The sequence below is a fragment of the Martes martes genome, assembly GCF_963455335.1.
Source record: "Martes martes genome assembly, chromosome: 1".
NCBI lineage: Eukaryota > Metazoa > Chordata > Mammalia > Carnivora > Mustelidae > Martes > Martes martes.
In genome coordinates, this window is record NC_137888.1 from 63,889,277 (window position 1) to 63,917,015 (window position 27,739).

Sequence of the window (27,739 nt, forward strand, 5' to 3'; positions counted from 1 at the left end):
TTGATCAGACACTTCTCCAAATAAGACATACAAATGACTAACAGACACATGAAAAAATGTTCATCATCATTAGCCATCAGGGAAATTCAAATAAAAACCACACTGAGATAACACCTTACACCAGTTAGAATGTCCAAAATTAAAAGACAAGAAACAAGTGTTGGAGAGGATGTGGAGAAAGGGGAACCCTCTTACACTGTTGGTGGGAATGCAAGTTGATGCAGGTACTTTGGAAAACAATGTGGAGATTCCTTAAGAAATTAAAAATAGAGCTACCCTATGACCCTGCAATTGCACTACTGGGTATTGACCCCAAAGATACAGATGTAGTGAAAAGAAGGGTCATATGTACCCTAACGTTCATAGCAGCAATGGCCACAGTCACCAAACTGTGGAAAGAGCCAAGATGCCCTTCAACAGACGAACGGTTAAAGAAGATATGGTCCATATCCATATATACAATGGAATATTATGCTTCTTTCAGAAAGGATGAATACCCAACTTTTGTATCAACATGGACGGGACTGGAGGAGATTATGCTGAGTGAAATAAGTCAAGCAGAGAGAGTCAATTATCATATGGTTTCACTTACTTGTGGAGCATAAGGAATAACATGGAGGACATTAGGAGAAGGAAAGGAAAAGTGAATTGGGGGAAATCAGAGGGTGAGATAAACCATGAGAGACTGTGGACTCTGAGAAACAAACTGAGGTTTTGGAGGGGAGGGAGTGCGGGTAAGGATGAGCCCGGTGGTGGGCATTAAGGAAGGCACATATTGCACAGAGCACTGGGTGTGGTGCATAAACAATGAATCTTGGAACACTGAAAAATTAAATTAAATTTAAAAAAAAGATAATACAACTTTGCTTTAAAAAGTTTTTAAAATTTCAAAGTGCTTTAGGTGCTCATGAATTTCATAGTCCAGCAAGTTAAGAGAAATTGAGAACATTAATGTCATGCACCAGTGCATCATTTCCACCTGGCTAAAGTCATAATTTTTCATTGACATCAATACTCAGAAATCAGTCTTCAACAATCTCAACTGGAAAACACAAAGTAGAAGCAAGGAACTGATAATCGTTTTGGCAATCTTTAAGGGCCATAATATAAAAACTGGAAGGAACTGGACAAACTGGGCAGTTGACAAAATTGAGGCTTAGAAAGGTAAATACAGAGTGAGTGAATAGAAATTTTCTTAATTCAATACTGTGATTGAGAATAGGTTCACAGACACACACACACAAATATCATAAATTGATTTTATGATCAAATACAAGTGGTAGAGTCAACCTTTCCCAGCCAAAATACTGGCAGAATAAAGCATGGTAACCATCCCCACAGTCTCTAACTTGGTGTCTCTGCAGTAGAGACCACAAACAGGATATACCACTTCTAAAAAGATGCCACCGACTTTTATATGTCTATAATACTTTTGAACAGTGGAGCACCTCAGAGAACATGTTGAAGCTTCATAATGATGAAGCAATGAGTATCATTTCATGAGCATGAAAAGCATATTAACTTATGACTATATCTTTCTGTAAAGAGAAATTAAAAATCAAATAATATAGCAGTCAGTCCAGCACAAACTGAAGCCCTATTTCCTGGACCATCCATTTCCGATGGCCAATCTTGGGGTCTCACAACTGTCAGGTAATTTATAGAAACTCATTTTCTATTCTCCATTTTCACAAATGCTATAGTACTGCATTTACTCCATATGTGAAAAGATGAAACATATACCAGAAAAAAAAAATCCTAATTAGCAAAAGCACTATAGATTTCTAAAAAGATATGGAAATAAGTTCTCCAGAGGCTTAGGTGGGAAAGGTAATTCTTACTTCCAACCTCACCCTTGCTTCAAGTGGGGTGGAGTGGAGGAGAGAGAGAATATTACTCTTTTTTTTTTTTTTAAGATTTTATTTATTTGTTTTAGAGAGAGAGAAAGAGAAACTTACGCTTTTTAAACGGGGATTCACTCATTCATTCATTCTTTTGTTTGTTCTTTCATTTATTTATTTATAGAGAGATCACATATGAGCAGAGCGGGATGGAGAGGGAGAAGGAAAGAATGTCAAGCAGACTCCACACTTAGTGGAGCCTGGTGCAGGGCCTGATCCCAGGCCTGAGATCATGACCTGAGCCAAAACCAGGAGTCAGATACTTAACCAACTAAGCCACCCAGGTGCCCTGAGAATCTTACTTTTATTTACCCTAATTCTATCTTATCGCATTACCTAGATAGAAAAGTGAAAACCAAGATGAAAGATGGAGTAGGCATCACAAATTTAACAAAAAAAGAGCAACAGGAAAAGAAAAACTGGAAGCGAGAGGGGAACACAGGTTTTACACCAGATATATATCATTCATATAGCATTCTTCCCAGCTTAATACTCTTAAGTCTCAGTTACCATGTCTGAAAAATAAATTTACTTCATGGAGGATCTTTTTTTTTTTTTTTGAGGATCAAATGCGTGTCAAGGTGTCAGAAGTGCCTGGCACATAGTAGATGCTCAATAAATGGTATTTATTATTATATTATTAAAATCCAATGTTGAGGTTTCTAAAGCCAGACTACTTTTTAGTCTTTTACTGCTACCAAACTGCATACTGCATGGAGTAGTAATGCACTCAAGAAATGTTTAACACTTAATGAATTATTGAGTAATTCCACATTTTTTCAGTGGTTCTCAGGCTCAACATCCAGAGAGGGATGGATGAGGTTTAGCACTGCTTCCATGCCTGATTAGGCATAAGAATATAGCCCTCCCCTAAACCCTCAAAGATAAGGCAGGTATACTAGATTTGCTCATTGGGAAAATTTTCAATATCCATAGTCCAAAATCTCAGGAAGGATTTATCTACCAAGACTCCAGCCTGGAATTTAGGGTTTTCCCCTTTTCCTTTCTGAAGTACCTTCCCCCACAACATGTAATACAGATTGTGCCACGGTCATCTCCTTTTACTGTGCAAGACTGTTATTCTGAGTATAAACTATGCAATCCCACTATTGTAAGCTCTTCAAAGACAAAAATGCTTCATATTTGTCCTTGTATTTCGAGCATCTAAAAAATCCAACACACAGTAGATATTCATATGGCCCCGTCTGTCTCTCTAACATAATTTGTGCATAAAGTATGCCATACATCAGACACAATACTCTACACGGCATATCTCACTTTCCTCATGAGAACCCTATGAAGTAAGTCCTATTACCACACTCATTTTACAAAAAAAGAAAACTAAAGTTTAGAGAATTAAAGTAACTTGTTCAAGGTTACATATTCACAAAATTCTCTAGACAAATCAGCCTATTGGATTCCAAAGCCCAGACTCTGAACCACTACTTTAACTATGTCCTTTCTCTTTGGGGTGTTGTGTTAACGTTTCCAAGGGACTCTTTCCTGCCCAGTGAAGTTAAGCTTCCTCCTCTGTTATTCCCATGACCACGTCCTGTGCATTTCTTTCAGAGCACTTATCCTAATTTAAAATATATATTCATTCAAGTATTTATTTTATTTGTTTGTTTGCCCCATTGGGCTGCAATCCTCTCAAAGGTAGGGTCAAGTCTGTTTAATTTGCTAACCTACACGCTACACCTCATAAGATGCTTGATGCATAGAAACACTTGACAAATATGCCGGTGGAGATGGGAAAATAAATTCAGGGTTATGTGAATGAAGGTCAGAAGAACTGTAAGTTACTCAAAAACATGGCGACTCATCCTGGTTTCCTCGGCCTCTGGCCAATGCTTTATACAACAGGAACTCATTAAATGTTTGCCGAATGAATGATTAGGAGTGGTTATATACAAACAGATTTGTATTCCTCACTTGAAGTCATTAAATTCTTCCCTTCTTTCATTCTTCATTTAGCAAGAAAAACACAAATTGCAACCTCACAGAGTTCTCTTCTAGTGAAGAAGAAAAACACCAAACACGTTTAGAAATTTAGAAATAACTTTAAAGATTTCTAGTTTTTACCACAAGGATTTTCTGCTCTTACCTTCTAGGGGTGTGTTTTTGAGTCCATTCTTTCTTCTTCTCCAGTTAAGTTCATTCCTAGGGTCTTTCAAAACTACAGTCACGCTTTCTCTCTCCATGATCTCCTACGTGTAGACCTGCAGCCTCAAAGTAAGGTTTCTGATCTCACACAAGACGTACGGAACTGGAAACTTGGCAAAGAAGCACGGTAATGTGTGTCCCAGGTAAGCTCTACTAGAGCCCTGGTTCTCAGACTTACTGTGCTTCCGAATCACCTGAAGAACTTGTTAACACACAGATTCTTGGGCTCCACCCTCAGAGTCCCTGATTCAGAAGGTCTGGGGTGGGACCCAAGATCAGCATTTCTAGCAAGTTCTCAGGTGATGTTAATGCTGCTGGCCCAGGAACTGTACTCTGAGAAGCATTCATCTAGAGTTTAGACATAAATCTAGAGTTCTCAAAACTGACTATATATTTGAGGTCCCCGGGGAGTCAATGCCTTGTCTGCACTCCAAAACAAATCAGAATGTCTGGGTGTAGATAGATACACACTTTCTTACGTTCCCCAGGTGATTCCAATGTAGAGCCCAGGTTTGAGAATCACTCTTGACACCAAATCAATGCTTCTCAAACTTAATGTACATAGTGTTGCCTAAGGTCTGGGACAAACCCCTTGCTCATAAAATGTGGTCTCCTGAGCAGCAGTCTGAACATCTCCTGGGGCTTATAAGAATGTAGATTTTTGGCTTCACCTCAAACCTCCACTTTAGAATCTGCATTTTAACTAGACCTTGAGGTGATTTTTAACCACATTAGAGTTTAGACGTGTATCCATGCACACACAAGAGCATACTTTCTCCAAGTCTGCCTGTCCTTGTTCTATTATTGGCCACATTTTGCCCTGAATTGTACATCATACCATTCTCCTTTCTATCCATTCAAGGTCTTCAGACTTCCTGAACAATAGAAAATGTGCAGTCCCTTTGTGGCTACATCACAGAGTGCTGTGATTTCCATAATTTTCGATGAGCAGGGCATCCCAGGGAATGAGGTACTGGGTGGATGCACCCAAAGGGGAGGCAGATGTTTTTAGATGGGACGGGTATTCCCTCCTAATTCTACTAATGACTGAAGCACAAGAACCACCAGGCTCTTTATGCTTTTAGAGCAGATGGAGAAAAATTTTAAACTGCCTCTGATGAGTCAGAAATCCAAGTTCTATTCTGGGTTCTGTGACTTCGGAAAGCTTGTTTATCTCAGCTCCAGCTAGTCAAGTTGTGGAATAACTTTGCCTTTAAAAAAAGAGAAGTCATAGAAAGCAGCAGTGCCAAGAGCCAACTTCACATTTCCCCTGTTACTCTGTGGGATAAAGAGGGCTGCGTTGGCATCAGATCAGCCTCCGGCTTTGGAGAAGAGTATGGGATGGCGTGTAGAAATTCTAAGCATTCCTCTTTGGATTAAAAAAAAATTATGAAAAGAATAAAAAAGATAATAGAGTTTGTACAGCCCCTCCCACACACACACAAACACAGATTGTCACTGTGTTGCTGAAATGACAGAGGAAGGCAGTAATTGAAGATTAATCAGAAAGCCATCCCTGGATAGCTGAAGCCCCAATAAAGAAAGGATAATAACATTTATGGGAAACTTTGCTCTTTGTCTCATTCAGTCTCACAGTTTTATGAAGGCCCTAAAGTGTAATTATTCCCATTTTACAGGTGGAGAAACCTGAGGCATAGAAAGTTGATAGGCTAAGCTATGTTATATAGATCATAAATGTTAGAGGCTGACCATGTCTTATGGCTTTAAAATCTGAAAGTTTTCTTAAAAATATTTCTTACATGCTTCAAAGATGCTAAGCTCTCCCTATTTTAAATAGGCTTTTGATGGTATTTGCTCAAAATCTTTCACAATGGTGGCATGAGGACTATCCCAATCTGAGAGAGATTCTATGGGGACCCACAGTGAGGCACAGAAGACATGAGTGAGATTACCAAGTGGCCATCCAATTCCACGTTTTCCAAACATTATTTGAAAATAAAAATCACATGGGTGCCTATTAAACATCTAGTTTCACCATAGGGCATTCTGAAGATTCCAGTTTAAAATACCTTGGATGGGGCCTGGAAACTTGTATTTTTTTAAGTGTGTCTTTTATTAGAGGAGATTGAGGAGAACTGATTTTCTTAACTCAGGATTCTGCAAGTGGGACTAGAATAATTAAATGGAAAAACATGCCATTTAAATAGTTCTACTACCTGCCTCTTTAATCCAAGATGGGTCCAAGCATCCCCCACCCAGTTCTCTATCAATTCTATTTTGTTGCTTTTATTTTAATAAAATGATCTGGCAATTAAAATTGATATGATCTGTAAGTTTCCTTGATCATCGTAGGCCAGAGCTTTCTGAACTATGCTCACATACCACTTGGATACAAATATGTGAGCCTAAAGCTCTGATATTTTAGTTGAAACAATCTGGCAAGCCTCTCCAGCATTCAATAACTCTTGCACTCAGGAAAAGAATTTCGCATACAATCTAAATCTTTAATATGGCAATTTAGCTCCTTTCGAAAGTGTTGCTAGCTTTCTGATACTAATGTTTACTGCCTTAAATCCTTTTTTTTCCCCCTTGAATAGATAGGATATAAATTCCAGTAGATAAATAACCAAGAAGTTGGAAAGACTGTATGGAAAACCAGATGGGCAAGACATAGGAATCTATGCTGTTCACTGATGAGGATTTATGGGGCTTGGATGGCATTGATGCAATGTATAGGCACTGAGTGGGAACATATGCAATCTTAAATTGCAGCATATGTGGATTATAGAAGTTGTCAGAGAAGGAAGTGGTGATAACATAACAATTTAGAAATAATATGAAGGAGCTAGGGGCCAAATAAATCATGGTGGCCTAATTTAGTTAGGTTGGCTTTAGTAAGAAGAGGTAACAAGAATGAATTGCATTAATAATAATAGTAACAGAAATATTAATAAGTAACATTATCCAGCACTTACTATGTGCCACAAACTATTCTAAGCACTTCACGTGAAATACCTCAAATTAATCTTGAAATAAACTATTGCTATCCTTATTTTACACATAAAGAAACTGAGGCAGAGAAAGGTTAATAAATTTGACTAGGATCAAACAGCCTACATGAGGGGCTGAAGCAACAGGATTCCTAGGCCAGGAATACATGTGATTTGACATTGTACCTCAAGGCAGCTGAACTCACATAGAGTGCACGCCTGCACCTGTCCCAGGCCCTCCAGCCTTCATCCCTGCCATTGTCTTAGAGAATCATCTCTCACTGAAATCTGTTTCCATGTGACTGCTCACTTGTAGTTCCTCATCAAGGCCTCTTCTGGTATCTCCAGCCTACCACCCAGAAGGGGAATTCAAGTCCACTGACAACAGGATGAGGTGATAGAAATTGTTAAATCACTCAAACATACCCCAGATTAAACAGTGTGATGGCACATTTCTACCAAATTCATAAAATATAAACAACCAGTCTTTACAATTCAGAACCAAACAACTCCATGTCCTTCATAAGTTATAGTGATTAAATTTAATCAAGGGTAATGACTACATAATCCCAGGCATAGTTCATCTGCATTTTTTGAATGTGTTAACATCTTGTTGAGGAAAGCTCTTGAGCCCTCTAGGGATTACCATCTATGTCCTGGATGCTGCTTGAAAATTAATACAGACCTGTGCAGGGTTAGCTCATCCAAGGTCAGAATATGGATCTCGTCTTACACACGTAGTCAGTGCCTATGATATGCAGAGCCTATCCTGCTTTGCTGCTGTCCACCTCCCCACCTAGTTTGAAAAGGAGGTGAAGAAGTCTGGTATATAAGGTACCCTCTTTACTTATTACAGAATCTCCTTTGCAACCAAAAAGAAACCCCCCCCATGGAAATAGTTATAATGGGATTTGAGCTATAAGATATGCACATTTATGTGGAGGAGTAAAGATTGATTGACTCTTTTACTCTATGAAGAGAACAAGGTTATTTATCGATTAGATGTTTTATAGCATCTTTCCTCTGAAAGGTTCAACTTATGCACAGTTGGGGAAAAGTTTGTCCAAGGGAAATAATTTATGGGAGGTGAGGGAAGCAGGTGAGGGAAATAGTAAAAAAATCATTAGGAAATATACAACCTCCTGAAAGACCAGGTATAGGAAAAAATGTACGTGTCAGGGAATATGCCAGCAATGGACTTGGGGGGAAAAAAAGGCTGAACCCTAGGTTATCATGAAAGAAAAGAGAACTAAGATGTGTGTGCACATGCACGTACACACACAACCCCCCAAAGCATTTTAGAAATAATTAACTAAAAATATTTTTCAACTAAAGTGATACAGGCACCTGGAGTCTTGTGATCTCCAAGCAAAACTGCCAATGAGCAGGGCCCAGATCTCCAACGCTCTGTAACTCAAGGTTCCATTTTCTCCTCCTCTTAGCACAGAGAAATCTCTTTATAGATGAGAGAAGGACCAGAAGGGGCTTGATCCACCTGTTTCTCCTGCTTCTCCCAGATACTCTGCTCAACTGGAAAATTTTCTCCCATTCTGAGCCTTTGGCTTTGGTAAATAAAAGCTAAGAGGTCTTTGAGGTCTACTTTTAGTTTCTTCTCTGCCATATAACTCCTCAAGGGAATGGACAAAGCATCAGTTACCTGCTTAAATGGAGGGAAAAGAGAGAGAGAGAGAGGGAAAGGATGGGAAGCAAGAAATAAAAATTGACAAGTCAAAATATTATCCCTCCACACATGTGTACCATCACAACATAATGCAAATGAAAGAACTGATTGATAGAATGTACTAGCAAAAAAGCCAAAGGGCTGAGGAAGGAACAATTGTCTTTATTATTATTATTATTATTATCATATTTGACAGAGAGACAGCAAGAGGGAACACAAGCAGGGGGAGTGGGAGAGGGCGAAGCAGACTCCCTGCTGAGCAGGGAGCCTGATATGGGATTCAATCCCAGGACCCTGGGATCATGACCTGAACTGAAGGCAGATGCTTAACAGCGGTCCTTAATTGAAGGATTTCTTTTTTCAATGATGCACTGGAAGACAAATGCCTTATGATAGCCAAAATTTCTCTAGGGGTTTATTCATCCTTATATGTAAAGAAAGAGTAAATCATCTGTGGCAAAAATGCCACTTGGTGCCTAGCAATGTATCTAAAGTATTGTAAGGTTTTTCTTCAATTAATTGACTACAGTAACACAAAGTAATTCTTTTCTTAAATATTTATTTATTTATTTATTTATTTATGTAACTGTATTCTAGAAAACATGGACTTAATTTGACCCTTTGGTAATTACAGCCTAGATCTTTCTCAGAGATAAAATAGGCAAAATAAAACCCAATTGTTAAGTTTGCCAACAGGTTAAGATGAGAAACTACATATGAAGTTACTTTGTAAACTGTAAACCACTAAAAATGTTATTTTTGCCTTCCTTTGCAACATCTCCTTAATGTGTACCTATTGACCACCAGCCCCAAATTTTACTCATACTCTCTGCCCCTACAGACTTTTCTTACCCACCTGAAATTCATGTCTGTTCTGTTACTGTTGTGAGGTGAGCTGTTTCTCCTCGATGCAAGCCTATCATTGCCATTGCTTCCCTCTGCCCACATGATAGTTCCGTCCTTCTGCTGCTGATTGGCTGCTGTTACAGGTGATGGAGGCTGATGCAGATGGATTCCAGCAGTTCTCATGAGTATTTTATGTGCTTTTGCTGATTTACAGCCAGTTCAGCATTCCTTTAAATGGCCATAAATTGGATTGATGTCATAAATCATATCTAGAGAAAGTGCCTGAGTCCCAGCTCAGGCAGCTATGCTAATGTCTGTGAAAATAACAAAGAAACATCCTCATTCAGGCCTGATTCTACCACATTAAAAGGCCAAAATGTAAGGAGCTGTCAGTTACTGAGAGGGGAAAAGGTAGAAGGGGGAGAAAGGTCTTTGTAGGGATTATTAATAACACAGCCAGGAAGGATGTATAGATGTGTGCCAGCAAGAATAAACAGGGGTGGGGGTAGAAGAGGGACTGCTGAAAGAGTGATAAAAGAGAGTGCTGTATATGGAAAAGATAAATGCAAATGAAATATACTGTATGGCAATGGATTATATCAGCGGTTGATATATGGGATTGAGTATCAAATTGTTGAGCTGGCAGCCATTAATATGATATAGTGGATGCGATATGCCGGATGACGGCAGTCCTGGTGCAGGGGAAAATAAGGAACACACTGCAGTCTTTCAAAACAATGGTTCAAAGAAAAGACAGAAAATTATAGCACTACAAGTTTATAAAACTAAAATCGTGTGAGATAATTATGGATTCTGATAGGGTTCATTATTCTTTATCAGTTCGCCAATCTCATAAGGAAAACAGAGGACTATCTCTTCTGCTCCTTGGGGAGGGGGGATTAGGATGGGAAGTGTCCCTTTCTATAAAGGATAGCAAAGTGACCTGGATGTTTTCTCTGGTGAATGCACTTCCCTTTGACATTTCTGCCAAAAGGTTTTGTATCCCCAGACTTCATCAATAGAACTGTTATAAGCTGAGCCCCATCTCTAGGATTCCTAGGAATTTAGTTTACTCCCAGAAGTCATCTGCTTCTTTAATTCATTTACCAATTCCTTCATCAGATCTTTATTGATAACCTACTATGTGCCAAGCACAGTAATAAGGTTTCAGAAATTAATATAAAGAAGTCTTTAAAACATTTCCTATTTTTTATCATCTATCCCTTGACTTTGCATTTGAATAGTTTGCCCATACAGCATGTTGCAGCAAGCCCATATAAAGAAAGCCACAGGACAGTGTTTACTCAGATGTCTTTAAACCTAGTGAATTCCAGGTCCACTGCTAGTTCTCAGTCTTCTGGCCCTTGGGTTCAGACTCTGTACTCTGGCACCAAGGTTTTCACAATTGGTTAGAGTCCTCTTGTTGGTATTGGACCTAGGTTTCCTACTCAGCTTTTGGCTTTGTCCACTGCCCTAGCTTGGCATCTCCCATGGCTTAAAGCTAGTATGAGAGAAATCCTCATCTGAGCACTCCCACAACTCCCTTCTTCATCTCAACACCACTACATCCAAATCCCATGTCAGCATTACAGGAACCACCAACCACTACTCCACCAAGAATGGGGCATTCTGGAATTTCCTTAGAATTATCTTTCTTTTTTTTTTTTTTTTTTTAAAGATTTTATTTATTTATTCGACAGACAGAGATCACAAGTAGGCAGAGAGGCAGGCAGAGAGAGGAGGAAGCAGGCTCCCTGCGGAGCAGAGAGCCTGATGCGGGGCTCGATCCCAGGACCCTGGGATCACGACCTGAGCCGAAAGCAGAGGCTTTAACCCACTGAGCCACCCAGGCGCCCCATAGAATTATCTTTCTTTTTGATGGCCCCTTGACCTATACTTCCCCCTTTTTCTGTGTGCCACTCTTTCCATCCTTGAAATGCTCCCTCTGACACATCTTATCCATTCTCCCATGGTCCAATTACCCCCCAGTCACCAACCTGAATCTTTCATTTCCACTTCCTTCTGGACTCCAGTCCCAATCACCCTGTTGAACTGCCCATGGAACAGGCCCAATTCCATGTCCTACACACATTCAAGTTTAGGAAGGAAAAGCCTACTCTTTTCACTGTGTTACCTGTCTCTCAAGCATGATCACTTCCCCAGCCACTCAAGTAAAACATCAACATCTGAGTCATCTTTAATTCCTCCTTCTCTCTGACCAGTCTCTCTATGAGTCCTACCTAAGAAATGACTTTGAAATCGATTCCTGATTCTATATTCTCACGGTCATTGCTTGAGTTTCACTTTTTTACCATGATACTGGCTCCAAACTGATCCCACTTCTAATTTTTCCCATTCCAATTGATTCTATCCCAGTCATTTTTATCAGAATATCATTCTAAAGGATATACCTGATGATGTCATGCCTTTGCTTGAAAATTCCCCACTAATTGCACTATAAAGAATAATATTTTATGCATATGTGAATGTTTACTTGTTCAAAACAGAAAGATCATGTTACTCAGCAGGCATTCAATATAGCACCAACATATTTTCTAACACTATCTTAAAGCATATAGCCCTAAACACACCTTATATTGCTTTCACCAGCCTGGAATATTTGCCAGTCCCTGACCACACCTTATAGTGTCCCCTGGTTCAATGAAGCCAGTTCTCTCTCTCTCTCTCTCTTTCTCTCTCTCTCTCTCTCTCACACACACACACACACACCCCAGAGAGATTCCAGAACAAACCTATTCTTCTCTATATCTACAACTCTACCCAATGGTCCCCGTAAGATCTTGAAATTTCCCTAGCATCTATAGAAGGAGATGTGTGCTTCTGCCATGACCCTTTGTCATTCTTTGACCTGCTGGCAACCTCAAAGTTCTCAATAGGGACACCCTCTACATCCCAGTTTGGACACTGGTCAGATTGAGAAGTTTTGAATTTCAATAGTTCCCAAACACAGGGATACATAGTAATCACTGGAGAACTTCCTAAAATACAGACTTCCATGGCACACTCTTGAAATCATACTTTGTAGATTTGGAGCCCAAGAATCTGTATTTTAAACAAGATCCCTGGATAAACTTCAGGCTCAGTCAAGTGTGGAAACCAATGGCTTATATTAGCTGGATGGCTGATAGAACCAGCATGAATAACAGATATCAGCTTAATTAGCTGGCTTTCCCATTGGAGCAGAGCAATTCAGACCAACAAAATTTGGCTGGGGGTGGGAGTTGTGGGGATGAGAAGATGAGGAAGAGAATTGAAGCCACCAAAATCCTTTTCAAATCCCAGAGATGATAACATTTTATTTTGAGACTGATAAATAAAAGATGGCCTCTCCCATCTGGCTTTATGATATGGAAACATTGTTAATGAGACATTTGTAAAAGTGCTGCAGAGTTGTTAAAGGACCATGACTATGGCTCTTAAATTGTGAAATATGGGCACCAGGCTACTGTGTGTTCTGTCTTACACAAATGTGAGAGTCACTAATGTGGGCACCTGACATTTCCAAAGGGTCATATTTACATTTCTCACAAATTAAGCTAATGCTGTTTAAAACCAGTGCAAATCGCACATATTTCCGTTTTCTTGCTTTTAAATTGTATCTGTTCTAATCATTTACCAAACCTCACTGTTTAACTTGGCAGCTGGTTAAATAGGCAGTAGAACCTGCCATCATGGTGGCTCTTAATGATAGCAACAGTGCTGCTGTGTGTGTCCAGGCTGTCAGGAGAGGTTAGAAGAACAGCACTGCCTACGTGGGCTGTGGTCATCATGGACTCCTACTCCACATTCTTTCGTGGGTTGATTTGGTAAGTGCCCTCTCTTAAAATTGCTTTGGATGCCACCGAGAGGTACCAGCTTCAGTGATCTTTAACAGCTCTAAATAGATTTTTTCTGTACTTAATGTATGGGATTCTATCATAATGGCTAGCTGGCTTTCATAAAGACCTTTCTGGACTTAAGTTTCTCTATTGGCAAAATGATAATAATAGTAACATTTTACTTCTGCTCATTAAGGGTGGTCAGAGAAATAAATGATGTGTCTGCGTCTCTGTGCATAAATGAGGGCTTGAGTGAGTTCCTGACTTCTGCTGGGAAGGGACTCGTGCAGACTTGGGGTAAGGAGGAGTGTGAGCTCTGTAAGATGTTCTAGCGGCTCAAGCAAGAAGAACAAAACAAGAGGAGGGCTGTGAGAACATATCACACTAGCCACACACAAACCGGTAAAGTGACAAAACCAACAAAAGCAATGGCAAGAAGCAGGAAAACCACGTGGCTGAAGTATGCTAAGCCCAGAATGTTTCTTTCTTGACCTCAGTTCAGAAGTACCATCAGTGTCAGTAGGTGGACACTGCAAACAGGGATACAGAAAAAAAAAAAGAAAAAAAAAAAAACCTGGTGAATGGTGATGGGGAAAGCATAAAGAGAAAAAAAAATGGAGAAGGAGAAATAGAAACAAAAAAATGAAAGTATGACTTTTTGCGGGGGGGGGGGTTGTTGTTGGCCATATGGGCCCCAGGAAGAAGATAAGGCAAGAGTGAAGAAAACCTTTTCTGCTTCTGGAAATTAGAAAATTCTCATCAATAAACAAACAAACCACATTTTTTTTTCAACCCAAATATCTTCACCTCCCCAGCCTCAGGCTGTAAAACCCAATATGCAGTTACACTCTCAGTCCTCTTGACTTTGCAAAGCTTTGCCTTTTACCAGGTTTCCTTTCCAAAATGTTTTTGGGGAATGTGACAAATTTGGCCCATTTGCTGCTCGCCACGCCTGCCAGATGTCTGGCTCTGTTCACTGCTCCTCTCATCCCCCAGCTCCGCTCATCCTGCAGCAGTTACCCCCTTCCTCCTCAGAGGGGCTTACCCCAGGCAGCTGCTGTTGGCTCTATACCCCTGCACCCTCAGTATTTTCACTCCTAGCTTTCCCCTGCATCCCCATGGTAGAAGCAGAGAAAATCTGCAGTTTTAAAGAAAATGTTACAGATGGTTCGAAGATAATGAGAGAAACACAACATAAAGAATAACTCCTATCTGGCACTAGCTGTATGTATACTCTGAGTACACAGACCTATGCCTACCCTTAAGGTTTTTTTTAACAGTTCCCATAGCTCTGACTTGCTCCTCATCTGCCTCCTCGTAGGAGAAGCCGATGCACCCCCCTCACCCTGGTCAAAAGAGCCACAGGCATCTCAGTGCCCTAGCATAAGACTGCAAGAAATGTGGAAATGGCTTCCACCAATGTCAATCCGAGGCCCTCCTTCTGTGTGCTCACTTCTTGCCCCAGGACTGACCTCTCAATGAGAAGATTCTCCCCTTCAGGGGAAACTCTGTCCCACCCATTGCGTGTTATCTTTGTTATCTGACCTACTTGCCCCCAAATGATCTCAAGGTGTTATATTTCACAAACCTTTAAAAACTCGAAGAGTAGATAATAACTACAAAACCGACCAGACCAAATACACATCCCCACAAGGACAAGCACATCAACATGGGGCCAGGTCCTTTCCCAGCCCCCACCTATTTAGAGCTATACCCTCTCCCACCCCCACCCAGACCACTGACCTCAGGCTGAGATCCTGATATGCTAGGAACTTGAAATATGCCCAGCGCATTGTCCAGTTCTCACCTGTTATCTCTAGAATACTTTTAAATGCACCATCTAGTTTTTTCAAAAGTTTTCCAATTTGGACAATAAATTATATGGGCTCCCTAATTTGAGGGGGATTAAACATTTCACTGAAACAAAGCATGTTAATAAAGGTCCTGATCCTTACTTTCCTGGACCACCGTATATCATCTAATCTGAAATATCTGCCTCCGCTTTTAGCTGCTGCTCATTTATTTAACAAATATCACTAGGCACCTACTATATGTTTTGATTATTTTGGAGACTGTGCATATAAGAATAAAGCAAACAAGGCTACTACTTTCCTGCACCCTATATTCTATTTGTACAAAAATTTTGAAAGCTAAAACCTGGCCATGACACTTCCCTGCCCTAAATCTTTTAAGAGCCCCTATTGCAGCCAGACCCCAAAGTGTCCCTCCACCCCCAAGCCCCTCAGGCTCTCTAATTTTGTCTTTTAATATAACTTACATTTCACCAACAATACCCTCTATCCTCCACATCCCTTCCTGCTTCATGAAGCCATTTGTATATGCTCTTTACCGTTCTCACAATACCCCTGCTCACTTTTTCTCTCATGGAATCCCTTACTTATCCGTCGTTTCAACTTGATGTCATTTAATTCCTACGGCTTTCCCTCAGACTTGAAGGTAGAATTAATCACTCCCTTATCTGTGAGCCCAAAGTGGTTTATAAACACATTTGTCTAAGCACATATTGTACCACGGTTTGGTTAATATGTTTATGGGTCTTTCTCTCCCACTAGACTGTGGGTTACCTATGGCAAAAAATATCCAAGTGGCTCAACAAATATTTGCTGAATTTCTTTGGAAATTTTAGGACATTAATATGTTTAAGCACAAGATTTCTCTAAGAATCTTTGATAGAATGTTGGTAAAAATATCAGAGGATATGATAAAGAATGTGCAGTGATTTTCACAGAGAGCTGGAAAAATCTAAAAGTATGGTGAATATAAACGTAAATAACAGAAAATGTCAAAGGACAAAGGTGAAAAGAACATGTATTATGTTTGTATCAAAAATAAATGTTTAAACCAGAAAAGACCTCGAATAGCCAAAGGAATATTGAAAAAGAAAGCTAAAGTCGGTGGCATCACAATTCCAGACTTCAAGCTCTATTACAAAGCTGTCATCATCAAGACAGTATGGTACTGGCACAAAAACAGACATATAGATCAATGGAACAGAATAGAGAGCCCAGAAATAGACCCTCAACTCTATGGTCAACTAATCTTCGACAAAGCAGGAAAGAATATCCAATGGAAAAAAGACAGCCTCTTCAACAAATGGTGCTGGGAAAATTGGACAGCCACATGCAGAAAAATGAAATTGGACTATTTCCTTACACCACACACGAAAATAGACTCAAAGTGGATGAAGGACCTCAATGTGCGAAAGGAATCTATCAAAATCCTTGAGGACAATGCAGGCAGCAACCTCTTTGACCTCAACCGCAGCAACTTCTTCCTAGGAACATCGCCAAAGGCAACAGAAGCAAGGGCAAAAATGAACTATTGGGATTTCATCAAGATCAAAAGCTTTTGCACAGCAAAGGAAACAGTAAACAAAACCAAAAGACAACTGACAGAATGGGAGAAGATATTTGCAAACGACATATCAGATAAAGGGCTCGTATCCAAAATCTATAAAGAGCTTATCAAACTCAATACCCAGAGAACAAATAATCCAGTCAAGAAATGGGCAGAGGACATGAACAGACATTTCTGCAAGGAAGACATCCAGATGGCCAACAGACACATGAAAAAATGCTCCACATCACTCGGCATCAGGGACATACAAATCAAAACCACAATGAGATACCACCTCACACCAGTCAGAATGGCTAAAATTAACAAGTCAAGAAATGACAGATGCTGGCGAGGATGCGGAGAGAGGGGAACCCTCCTACACTGCTGGTGGGAATGCAAGCTGGTGCAACCACTCTGGAAAACAGTGTGGAGGTTCCTCAAAAAACTGAAAATAGAGCTACCCTACGACCCAGCAATTGCACTACTGGGTATATATCCTAAAGATACAAACGTGGTGCTCCGAAGGGGCACGTGCACCCGAATGTTTATAGCAGCAATGTCCACAATAGCCAAACTGTGGAAAGCGCCTAGATGTCCATCAACAGATGAATGGATAAAGAAGAAGTGGTATATATACACAATGGAATACTATGCAGCCATCAAAAGACATGAAATCTTGCCATTTGCGACGACGTGGATGGAACTAGAGGGTATCATGCTTAGCGAAATAAGTCAATCGGAGAAATATAACTATCATATGATCTCTTTGATATGAGGAAGGGGAGATGCAAGGTGGGGGGGTTTGGGGGGAGGTAGGAAAAGAAAAAATGAAAAGATGGGATTGGGAGGGAGACAAACCATAAAAGACTCAATCTCAAGAAACAGACTGAGGGTTGCGGGGGGGAAGGGGGACGGGAGAGGGTGGTGGGGAAATGGACATTGGGGAGGGTATGGGCTATGATGAGTGCTGTGAAATGTGTAAACCAGATGATTCACAGACCTGTACCCCTGGGGATAAAAATACATTATATGTTTATTAAAATAAAAAAATTAAAAAAAAAAAATAAAAAAAAATAAATGTTTAAGTTAAGAATGGCAGCAAGAGGTATGTGTTATTCTTTTGCCCAGAAGAACTCTGTAGAAGAACCACCTGCAGGCTCGGCAAAGCATTCTCCTTTGCCAGTCTTGGCTTGGCTCCAGCATGAGACCCCCAGCTTCAAATAAAATACATATTCTTAATGGTGGAATGAGATGATAGATCCATAGAGAAGGAAAGCAAAGCTCAGAATAACTTTGGAACTTTCACATAGATAGATACTAAAGAAAAAAAGAGAGAGAGAGAGAACTAAAGACACAGAAGAGAAAAAATGAATGAATAGTATTGTTTTGTACATCCTTTGATTTTATGTAAATGGATTTATTCTGTCTCCACCACAATTTATTTCTTCATTCAATTTTTTGTTCTAAATATCCATTTTGATAGAGCCTATTTCAAACCACTCTCTCTCTAGATCTCTAATCTTGGTTAAAATGCCTGCTTATGATACCCATTCTATTTCTGTGAGCTGGCATTATACATATAAATTTATTTATAACAATGCCATGCATGTAGTTAACACTCAATAAAAGTTACCTTTTATTATTATTTTCATATTGTCATTTACTCATATGAATATTCGCAATGTATACATCCATTCCCCTTATGATGAACTTTTACATAGTATCCAATATTTCACTTGTACAAAAAAAATATTGTGATAGATGTGCATGTCACCTTGTAGATATGTGTGAGAACACCTTATACCTGGATGTGCACTGCTGGATTGAAGGATGTGATTGGTTGTTATACTAATTAATAAATCATGCCTCCCTCTATCCATGCCCCTGTATTATCTCTTCCCATTACTGACTCTAGGCTTGTCCATGTAACTCTTCAGCCAAGAGGATGTTGTTAGAAGGTAATTCTCTATGGCTCTCTCACATTTCTATACCTCTAATAAACAAGGCACTAATTGGTCTTTTGTTCCAGCCTATTTTTTCAAGGATGTTAGCATAGCAAATAGCCTTGAGGATAAAGAGACTGTCTCCCTGCAAAGACAGATTTGTTTAACATCCTACATCATGTATCATCCCACTTCAAAAAGATGATGTCTTCCTCCGGGGCAAAGGCGGATTTGCTAACAGGTCACAAAAGATTTAGGTTCTGTAAGCTCAGGGTTCCTCAGCTCTGATTGAAACTCACCACACTTGAAGCATCCACCCCTCTGTCACTCTCATATGACTTGAGAGGCAAAAAAAAACTATTGTAAAAATGATGCCCATTCTATTTACTATGCTGTAACTGGACCCTTTGGATCTGGTCCGAGAGACTGGTATCTTCTTACTGGCTCCCAGAAAACTATAGCAGCCTAATTTATTAACTTGCAAGGAAAAGAAAATCTCATATCCTCCACTTTTCTCAATAGATAATAGCAAATGTGATAAAAGGAGAGGATTAAAATCTGCTTGTACATTGCCAGTTGCCTTCTTTTGATTATGGAAGCTCTTTTGCCAACATGTGAAAAAGTCCAGGCTAACGTGTAGAGTGATAAAAAGCCTGAGGAGAGAAGGCTCCCATATCTTAGTCAAGACCTAAAATCATTAGCAAGCCTAGATGGCATTATAAGTAAGCAGAGATGAACTTTCCGAACCCAAGCTGATGGCCCACAGACTTGTGAGCTGTAAGTTGTTTTAAACCACTAAATTTGGAGATGGTTGGTTATATGGCAAAAGCTAACTTTAAAGAGGTTACTGATTTTAAGATAGGTAGTCACTTAGAACCTAATATACATCAGGTACTGATACACCAGAGCTAGAGCAATGAACACAACTGAGATACATTTCAGTGGATAAATTCAGCATCAGCTACCTTTGATACTAAAAAAATTGATCCACAAAGACTTTGCACCAATATTCACTTGAAGCAACTCACTTGAAGGAATGCATGAACATTCCCTTTTACATTTTCTTATTAATAGTTGTTATTCTAGGAATTTTTCCCCAATCTGATAAAGGTGAAATTATATATAATTACTGTTTTAATTTTCATTTCCCTGATTACTAGTGATTTGGTTTCATATTTTATTGTATATTTGGGATTCCTATTCAGTGAATTTCTGGTTCATGTCACTTACCCATCTTGCCGTTGGATTGTCTTTTTACTTACTTAACATTGCTCTTTATATATATAAACACTAATGCTTTATCAATTAAGTGGATTGCAAGTAAATCTCCCAGTTGGATCATAAACTATTTGTTTCAGCTCTTCCTGCATCAGTAACACTTTTTAAATGTTTCCTCCAGCTTTGTAATAAGTTTTAAAATCTGGTAGAGGGCAAGTTCTCCTTCTTGATTCTCATTCAATTATCTTGGCTAATTCAATTCTTACATTTGCCCCTGTATACATATATCTTGTCAAGTCCCACAAAGATCACTGTGGTGTTGCTTTTTAAATTTTAATTGCCTTGGATTTACTATTAAATCTGAGGTTAAATGGCGTCTTTTAAGATATTGAGTCTTCCTGAGCCTAGATGTCCTTCAACGATGAATGGATAAAGAAGATGTGGTTCACATATACAATGGATATTACTCAGCTATTAGAAAGGATGAATACCCAGCATTTGCATAGACAGGATGGAACTGGAGGGGATTATGTTGAGATTATGGGATTATGTTGTTGAAATAAATCAAGCAGAGAAAGACAATTATCATATGATTTCACCCAAATGTGGAACATAAGGAATAGCACAGAGGACCACAGGGGAAGGGAAGGAAAACTGAATGGAAAGAAATCAGAGAGGGAGACAAACCATGAGAGACTCTGGATTTGGGGAACTAAACTGAGGATTACAGAAGTAGGGGAGGTGGGAGGATGGGGTAACCGGGTGATTTTTTTTAAAGACTTTATTTATTTATTTGATAAAGAGAGAGTTGGGGAGCACAAGTAGGCAGAGTGGCAGACAGAGGGAGAGGGAGAAGCAGGCTCTCTGCTGAGCAGGGAGCCTGATGCGGGGCTTGATTCCAGGACCCTGGGATCCTGACCTGAGCTGAAGGCAGCCGCTTAACCGACTGAGCCACCCAGGTGCCCCTGGGTGATGGGTAATAAGGAGAGCTCATGTTGGGATGACCACTGGGTTGTTACATGCAACTAATGAGTCATTGAACATTACATCAAAAACTACTGATGTACTACATACTGGCTAATTGAACATAATAATAATGAAGGAAGGAAGGAAGGGAGGGAGGGAGGGAGGGAGAGAGGGAGGGAGATAGATATTGAGTCTTCCCATCCATGATGACGATACCTCTCCATATTCTCTGCAATGATTTCACAAATCTTTTATTGGGCTTACTCTTAGATAGACACATACAAATAGGCATTGTGATTGCAAAGTTTTTAAAGTTTTTTTTTAAAACTTAAAAAAAAAAGTTTGTCTTTTTTTTTTTTTAAGTTTTTATCTTCTTGGTTGTCACAGATGCCTTTGGGGTCTTATGTCACATCCTCTCCACTCACCTCTGACTTCAGCCTTAGTTGTGGCAGACAATTCCATGTGAAAGACTTCCTGAGTCTTCCCTGAATCCACAGAAGCCCTCTAGGTGCACACCCACACACAGCAGAGAAGTCTGGGGAAGTTAATGCCATCAAGAACAAATTCCAACCAAGGGGGCACAGGAGCCATGGATAAATGACCCAGAATCCTGTCCTTTCAACTAATAATTTGAAATTTTGTGTGCTTCTCAGATGTCACAGTGAAATTAAACACCCACCATCTATAGCAGTGACTTCATAATTCACCAGTGTATTGACTTTTGTTCCTCTCCTCGTTCACTCTCCTGCTTTCTAACTACTGCTCCTCGAGTTCATCAAAAATTAACTAGCTGCACCCAAATTCTTGTTTTAGTTTCTGCTTTCAGGGGAAACTCAAACTAAGAGACTGACATATAGAAATACTACTGTCGAATGATTAATTTCCAACAATTTTACTTAATTCTCTGATTTATTCTAATAGATTGGAATTAAACTTGGATTGTCAATGTACTTAGTTACATTGTCTCTGAATTATAAGAAAGCAGTTATTCCTTTCAAAACCTTACTATTCTTATGTGTTATTTCTTGTCCCATTACAAAGACTAGACTTGCAATACTGTGTTGAATAAGAGGAGTACTATCAGATATCTTTAAATTCTTTTTGACTTTATAAAGAATGCTTCTGTACTCAGTTGTGCATATTTCCTATAGGTTTTTGACAGAGACACTTTATGAAGGTGAAGAAGTCTTCTATTACGAATGAGTGTTAAATGAAGCTGAATGCTTTTCCCTGAATGTACAGATAAAATAATATTTTTCCTCTTTTAATCAGTGTTTTATAACATGAAACTCTCCTTGCATATCTGAGAACAACACTATTTGCCAGTCTCTTTATCCAGTTTTGATACCATTTCTGCAGCCTCCAAAATGCATTGGAAAATGTTTCCTATTTAACCTTTTTTGTGTAAAAGTGAATATAAATTAGGTAACAATTTCACTAAAAGTTTGGTAAACACTTGTAAAATTGTGTTAGTCTGGGGCTAAATTGTTAATATATTTTTACAGATGAATAATAATTATAAGTTTATTTCAGTTTCAATTACTTTTTAAATTAGTACAATTTACTCCTCTGGGAATTGTCCATATCATCTATGTTTTAAACATTAGTATTGAAAAGTTGATATTATTTCTTCTGATTTTAAACCTCTCTATATACCTTGTTATACTCTTAATTCCTAATACATATTATTAGTAGTTTATTTTATCCCTCTAATTATATTGCCAGATGGCTCTTTCACTTGTATTTTTTTAAAGATTTTATTTATTCACTTGAGAGACAGTTAAAGGGAGAGAGAGACAGAGAGAGAATGAGCAGCGGGGAGAGGCAGAGGGAGAAGCAGACTCCCCACTAAACCAGGAGCCCAATGTGAGGCTCAACGTGGGGCTCGATCCCTGCACCCAGATATCATGACCTGAGGGAAAGGCAGACATTTAATCATCTGAGCCACCCAGGTGCCCTTCACTTGTCATTTTTTAATAACCAGTCTTCGACTTTGGTTGATTAATTCTTGTGTATTTTTGGTATTGTTTTTCTTGGTAATATTTTCTATTTTGAAAATCCCTACTCTTACTTCTTTCTTTTGAACTATTTGTTTCGGGTTTACTTGGCTATTGTATTTTACAGCTTTCTTGAGATATGCTTGACACAAAATATATTGGACAGATCTTAAGTTTACAATTTGTATAAGTTTTGACATACTTATACACCTGTGAAACAGTCAGCATAATTAAGATGGTGAACATGTCTGTGACCCTAAGGGGTTCTTCATGCTCTTTTCTAACACATCCATTATTCTTTCTTCCTCCTGCATAACCTCCAGTCAGTCACTGGCATGTATCCCTTCAATAAGATTATTCATTTCTAGAATTTTATATAAATTAAAACAGAAAAACAGAGTATGTGGTTTTTTGTTTTTGGTTTTTGGTTTTTGGTCTGGTTTCTTTCACTAAGCATACTTCTTTTGGAATTCATCTATTTTGAGACATGTGACAGTAATTTGTTCTTCTTATTGCTGAATACTATTGTACAGATTATGTAAATTTGTTAATCCATTCAATGTTGAAGGATTTTGCATTGCCTTCAGGTTCTATTACAAATAAAGTAACTAGAAAGATGGGTGTATTGGCTATTTCTCTTAGTTAAATGCCTTCAAACGGAATGGCTATTTCATACGGAAAATCTATGTTTAAATTTTTATGAAAATGCCAAACTGTTTTCCAAAATAGTACCCATTTAACACTTCTACAAGTGCTACATGAGAATTCCTGTTGCTGTGATTCCTTGGTAGCAATAACCTTTCCAAATTTATCTGTTTTAGAGGGTACGTAGAGTTATCTCATTGTGATTTTAATTTGCATTGCCCTAATGATGTTAAGCATCTTCTCGTGTACTTCTTTTCTATCTAAATATTTTCTTTTGGTAAGTGTCTATGAAAATATTTTGCCCATTTTATTATTTCTCTTACTATTACTGCATTGTAAGTGTTCTTTATGTATTCTATACACAAGTCCATTTTAGATATGTTTTGTAAATATGTTTTCACAGTCTATGGTTGTTCTTTTTGACTTCTTAAATTTCCCTTGAAAAGCATTATTTCATTTTGATGAAAATGGATTATTTTTATGGCACATGCTTTTCATCTCTCACTTAAGAATCTTACCAAACTCAATGTCATTTAGCTCTTACATTTAGATCTGTGATCCACATTAATACATTTAATGTGAGGTAAGAGTCATTTTCTCTATCGCCCTTTCTCTCTTTTTTTTTTTTTTCATTTTTCTATCCAGCACCATTTCATGAAAAATTGTCTTTTCCTCTTTGAATTGCCTTAACCCCATTATCAAAATCATATGACTGTAGACAAACCAACATGGCACGCACAGCCTAAGGGTGCCTGGTCTGGGCCTGTGGTGTACACCAGAAGGGAGAAGGCAAGGAGTTCCGAGTCTCCCCCATCAGCTCATCCATGTACATCATTTTGATTTTCCCAGTCATTCCATGAGTTGTATAACTTTGACTTTCAAGAGCCTCTTCCCACCAACCCTCTACACACTCAGCTAAAAAGAACTGTGCCCATTCCAAGAACAGCATCATTGGCCTGACATAAAACGATTCAACCATTGGTCAGAAACAGATCTGCTTCATGGGAACTACCTCCTCCAGAAAAAAAAGCCTGTTCTGTCCTCCAGAAAAGTAATCTAAGACCATACTTCACTTGCCTTGTTTTCTTGCCGGGTCACAGGTGGAATTCTGCAGTGGCCCCTGTGAGACAGCAAAGCAATAGTTCTATGTGGACTGTGCCTAGCGTGGCATGGCTAGTTGCCAAAAAAAAAAAAAAAAAAAAGGCAATGAAAAGATTGTGAAGAGTATACACCCATCAGCAAAGTGGTGCCCATCCCTTCTCAGGGTCCAGGGGTGATATGAGAGAGTGGTATCATATTAAATGCATGTTTGAGAAACTGGAGTGGGCCCAGGCCACCACAAAAAATATTGAGGACCACATAGAGCTGGAAGCTGGGAAGAGCTAGAAGATAATGAGAAGGAACAGATAAGCCAGCACATTGCAGATCTGTCTTCTAAGGCAACAAGCACACTAAAGAAGAAAGCCATTGTCCAAGCTAAGCTAATAGCCACTGGCCAGGTGACATCTCTAGTGAAAGATGTTTCATTTGTCACCAACACCAATCCCCAGAAATTTTCTGGCTTTTCAGTCAAGCCCAACAACTTTGGGGAAGCCTGCTCAAGCCGGACACTTAAGGCAAGTCTATCCCCTCCAAATGTGTCCCCAAGCATAAGTATTGTTCGCTATGTGAGCTTTGGAAGTTATGTGCCATGGTGGCTGAAAATCCTGGCTACGACACAAAGACCCAGATCATCCAGGACTTCCTTTGGAAAAGATCAGCAAGAGATAGTTTCCACAGTGATGTGTATCTAACAGTGAAGCTGCAGCCACCTGGTATTATTAAAAATGTTTACAACTTGAGTAATAAGTAGATTGTGAATTTTTTCAGTCACATCCTTAACTGCAACCCAGATGATAAGGCATGAGACCTAGAGCATGGTGAAGTGTCAGAGATAGAGTTTTTTCTGAGCAGAGAAAGTCTTTCCACTCAGTTGCCAAGAACCTCCTTACCACCCAAGAAGTGAATTCCTCCTTCAACTCTCCAAGCTCACCAAGGAGGATGAGCAGCAACAGACCCTGCAGGACATCGCCTCCAGGTGTCCAGGCAATGACCTTAAGTACATCATCAGGTTGGTCAAATATGATCTGAAGATGAACTCAGGTGCAAAACATATGTTAGATGCCCTTAGTCCCAATGCCTATAAAGCCTTCAAAGCCTTGTGAAACCTGCAGGACCTGGTGGAGGGGGTCCTCTGCAATGAGCAGGAGGTGGAGGAGGAGCAGAGGAGCTAGGTCAGAGATGAGCTCTAAGCATCTAGGCTTCACTGATGATGCCAGTACAGCCCATGCTGGCCGTGGCCTACAAGTCCAACAAACATGCAATGAAGAAGTGTCCTAATAGCTTGCTCTCTGAGATCAAGTAAAGTGGGGAGCAAGTTTAGGTGCATAAGAACAGGAACCACTTCAGCTACTTCAGCCACACACTCAAACCCATCCTGCTTCCTAAGGTGGCCCACCTTAAGGACTACATCCTCCAGCCTTTCTGTGGGGGCCACAGCATGATATTGGACTCTAAGGTATTCCTGAATGACACTAAGACAGCCAAACCACTGCCCTTTGGGACTTGGGGAGTACATCAGAAAGCTGCCTTCCAGGATGCTAATGTCTGCCTCTTTTTTGATTGTATCTACTTCAATGTCAGCACTCCGTGTGAGCAGCAAAGTTTCTTCATGATAACAGGGTTGAAATTCCCAACTGATCATGTTCTCAGAAATGAAGCAAGTCACTAAAACTTCAGACTTGGTTGACATGATAAACTTGGTAACCTGAGGATGGTCGGAAGGGCTAGAGCTGAAGGATGTGAAGGGTACCTATGAGTCTGGAAAGCAGCACTGGATGAAAGTGAAAAAAGACTATTTAAATGAGTGGGCCATGGCTGACACAGCTGATGTAGGGGCCTTGGGGCCTTCTATGGACATGGGAAGTAAAGGCGGCATGATGTCCATCTTCCTCATGGGCTGCTATGACCCAAGTGGCCAGAAGTGATGCACGGTCACCAAGTGTGCAGGAGGCCATGATGACATGACACTTGCCCCTTGGAGAAGGAACTGAATGTGGTGAAGATCAGCAAGGATCCCAGAAAGATACCTAACTGGCTGAAAATTAACAAGATCTACTACCCTGACTTATTGTCCCAGACTCAAAGAAAGCTGCCATGTGGAAGATCACAGGGACTAAATCCTCCAAATCTGAGGCTCACAGAGCTGATGGGATCTCCATCTGATTTCCTCATAGTACCCAGGTGAAGGGATTGGAAGTCTGCCACTAACTAACCTGCCCCAACTCAAGGAACTATAGCCGCTGTCCAAGGAGAGGGCTGGATTCACTGTGGCAGCTGGAAAGGAGGGGAACGCCACTACATGGGGAAGCAGTGAAGTGAATAAGGGTACCTTGGAGTCTGCTGGATCTTGCAAGGGTCCCCAAAGCAGCCCTCCACCAGTGCCTAGAAGGCAGGAGGGAGACTGAGTAGCAGCAACAAGCTGACAGCAAAACCTTCCTCGTGAAAGTGGGAGAGAAGAAGGCTCCCGATGAGACCCCAGGGCCAAGCAAAAGTGCTACTGGACATCTTCACTGGGGTGCAGCTCTACTTGCCACCCTCCACACCAGACTTCAGCTGCCTCAGATGCTCCTTTGTGGCATTCAATCAGGACCTGCTGCAGGAATTTGACATTGCCTCAGCCACGTAGGTACAGGGGATCAGGGACAAGAACTCTAGCAGATCTCCCCAGAGTAGGTTTGGGCATGTATCTGGAAGCAGAGGCTGGTAGCTCCCTGTTAGTACTGTGGGCCTCCTTCTTCCTCAAAGGGTTAGGGATGGGGGGATGTGCCAGGAATGGTCAGAAATCCCTGTACTGACTGATGAAAGATTACTCCAAACTTTGCTGTGAAAGAGAGGAGAAGGCAAGGGGGTCAACACTCAAAGGCGAGGACCCTTTGCTCTTCTTTGCTCCTGCTTTTATTGGTCCTTCAAGATAATAAAAAATCCTAATCACTGTTCTCAAGCTCGTGATGTGTGACAAGGGGTCTTACTGAAACTAGGAGGGTCTATTTAAGGGAAAGATATGATAAGCTAATCTGCATGTTCTACTAAACATAGCCTGAGGGACAACATGTACATCTCTTGGTGGCTGTTTGGGCTAAGAAAGCTTTGGGGCATTCCAAGGGCAGAGTGGGAACACAGACCTGGGCATT

General features: G+C 40.0%; 1 pseudogene across 1 annotated transcript; it reads left to right on the plus strand.

Annotated features, from left to right (window-relative positions):
* Nucleotides 1-10,215: 10,215 nt before the first annotated feature.
* Nucleotides 10,216-27,234, plus strand: LOC308340751 (DNA ligase 3-like; annotated as a pseudogene). Its single transcript has 3 exons — nt 10,216-10,337; nt 14,271-14,466; nt 24,747-27,234. The product of its transcript is annotated as a DNA ligase 3-like (transcript).
* The last annotated feature ends 505 nt before the right edge of the window (nt 27,235-27,739 follow it).